The sequence below is a fragment of the Vicia villosa genome, linkage group LG7 (genome assembly GCF_029867415.1).
Source record: "Vicia villosa cultivar HV-30 ecotype Madison, WI linkage group LG7, Vvil1.0, whole genome shotgun sequence".
NCBI classification, from domain to species: domain Eukaryota; kingdom Viridiplantae; phylum Streptophyta; class Magnoliopsida; order Fabales; family Fabaceae; genus Vicia; species Vicia villosa.
Genome location: NC_081186.1, coordinates 51,401,689 through 51,405,085, shown reverse-complemented (window position 1 = coordinate 51,405,085; position 3,397 = coordinate 51,401,689).

Below are 3,397 nucleotides of genomic sequence, written 5' to 3'. Positions count from 1 at the left end.
TCTAGCCTTTTGATACAATTAAATCTAGAGGTGTTCGTGATGCGGTTTGAGCTGTTTTGACTTAAAAAATCATCCGAACCACAAAAGAAAAAAGTGTGCGGTTCAGTTTGGTTTGGTTGGCTTTTAGAAATAAAACCAAACCAAACGATACCAATCAATGCGGTTTGAATTGGTTCGGTTGGTTCAGTTTTTTACAAAAAAATGTATTGAGCCATACATACACATATAAATGACAATATAGCTTTGTCTTTAGTCATTTATGCTTATCAAATAACAACAAAATTCATCATATTTGGACAACAACTTTTCATTTAATATACAAAACTAGTAAAGTACTCGTGACTACATACGGGGCGGGCACGAGTACTGGTATGATATGCGCATTTGTTTTCAAAATGTATTAAAATAAAATGATAAAAAGATAAAATTATTTAATAAAAAACGTTTATTATTTTTAAAAGATATAATAAATCGGTGCCTATAATTTTTTTCGTACGTAAAAATATTTAAATGAACTATATATTTTTTAATATAAATATTATTTTTGTTTTGACATTAATTACAAAAATATTTGAATCAATATAAATGTGTTCCTGTTATTATTCAATATTTTGATGAATAACTTCATTTTTTCCGTTTCGTATAATTCCGCACATTTCTTTTCAAAATATAGTAAAAATGAAATGATAGAAAGACAAAGTTGTTTAACCAAAAAAGCTTATTATTTTTAAGAGAGATGATAAATTGCTGCTAATAATTTGTTTGAATATAAAAATATTTGAATCAACAATATATTTTTTCTATATAAATATTATTTTTGTTTTGATATTATTTATAAAAATAATTGAATTAATAGTAAGCTTTTTTTCGTTATTATTGAATTTTTTGATCAATAACTTCAAATTGAATCATTTATACAAAAAATGTGGAAAAAAACAATTGTTTTATTTTGGTATTTCTGTTATGGTTTGGTCAAAATTTGATTTTTATAGTTGATCAAGATCATCAAAAATATTAATAACAATAGAAAACTGAAATTGATAAATAAAAAATATATATTAAGTAATTATAATATTTAAATCAATAATATATTTATTTTCCGTAATAAATATTATTTTATTTTTGACATTATTTATTAAAAAATAATTAATAGTAAATATGTTCCCTTTTATAAAAATATCATCGATCAAATATTTGAATTAATTATAATTTTCCCGTGTTCAATATTTTAATTAGTAGTTTCTTTTTTACCGTTTCAAATAATTTTCATAATTTTCCCGTGTTCAATATTTTAATTAGTAGTTTCTTCTTTAATTAGTAATATTTAATTTTCCTTTTTTCTATATCAAGTAATAATAGTAATATTGGGCCCCCAGGATTGTGAGGCCCAGTGCTAAAGCACTGCCTGCACCTGGAAAGGGTCGGGCCTGTGTATTACTACTGTGTACATGTAAAATAGTTTCTGTATCTCCACAAAGCACTACAACACAATTATAGTTTCTGTAAACATACAAAAAAGTGAGCATATAAGTCAAACATAGTCCAATATGGCATTTGTCGAACAGTTGATGTGCGTGGCAAATTAAGGTTACATATGCATGCATCAAACAACTACAAAGATAATTATCTTGTATTTGAATGTGAAATTACAGAATAAAAATCCTAATCTTGGATTTTAGGATCATCTAATTAAATTTTCTTAACACATACTGTTGAAAAACGATGTCAAGAACAAAATATAATAGGGAATTAGGGAAGATATGAAGAACACAAGAATTGGTTATAACTGCTATTCTTTTACTTCCTCTTAAAACAAGATTACAAGTTTACAAGAATAACAAATAACCTCTCTCACCCTAAATTAGGATTTGCGGCTTAGCAATGATGAGAGACTAGTATGTTATTTATAATAAAACCTAACATACTAACTAATGGGCTTTTTCCACAAGGCCCATTACACAAGCCAACTTAATAAGCAAGCTAACTTAACAAATTAGGGTTTAAACACTAAACCTAATTTAACATGCTAACAACCCTAGCATCTTCGACACAAGCATGTGAACAACCTTCGACTTCATGCTTAATCCTGTCGAACCAAGAAGCTACCCTTCGACCATACTAGAGTTCGATCCAATATCTCACAAATATCCACCTTGGACCTAACTCTACAACGTCAAGGGAACAAACTAGCTTTCTTCATGCAGCTTTATCAACTGCATACAGTGGAAAAACTTGCAACTTGGCAATGTCTTTGTGATCATATCAGCAGCATTGTCCTCAGTCGAAACCTTCAGCATTTGGACTTCTCCACGCTCGATTACTCCTCTAACGAAATGCAGCCTCACATCAATGTGCTTAGTTCGCTCATGATAGGCTGAGTTCTTCGACAGATGTATTGCACTTTGACTATCACATTTAACAGTGATACCTTTACCTTGAAGTTTCAGCTCCTTAGCAAAACCTTCAAGCCACAATGCTTCTTTCACAGCTTTAGTTAGGGCAATATACTCCGCTTCAGTGGTTGATAGAGCAACAACCTTCTGAAGTGTTGCTTTTCAACTAATTGTTGTGCCAAACATGGTGAAAATATAGCTAGAAATAGACTTTCTAGAATCCATACAACCTGCATAATCAGAGTCGACATATCCTTCAATTGTTGCTTTACTATCTTCACCCAAGGCTCCACCATAAATTAGGACTCTGTTCAGAGACCCATTTATGTACCTTAAAATCCACTTCAATGCTTGCCAGTGAGCCTTTCCAGGATTCACCATGTACCTGCCTACAAGACTTACTGCATATACTATATCAGGTCTAGTACAGACCATAATGTTAGAACAAGATTTGTTCTGATCAATATTCTTAGTTTTGATGATAACAAGGATATGAATTTTGTGTGAGATAATGTGGTACTCTAATACATTGCAATTTCCATTTCAGGAAATATATAAAGAGTATGCACAAATCAGCGCTCAGAAGCTTTGTCTCAGAAGGTTCAGCATGCAACATCAGAACATGGTCTGGCAAGACATCAGAAGATGGTCAAGGCAGAATCAGAACATGGGTCTATGGAAGCATCAGAAGAACTTGAGATCAGAAGCAGAAGCACTGAAGTTCTCATGGAATCACGCTCAGATGCACTTCAAGGTCAGAAGACAAGAAGATGCTATGCACCAAGTTGTTTGACTCTGATGATATTCAAATATTATATTCACAAACATCAGATCAGAAGAAAGTACAGGTGGCAGGCTACGCTGACTGACAAAAGGAACGTTGGAAGCTATTAAAGGCAACGTCAGTAGACACAGCGTGAACAAGGCTCGAGGTAGTTGACAAAAGCGTGAAACATTAAATACAAAGCTGTACGGAACACGCAAAGCATTAAATGCGCTCAACG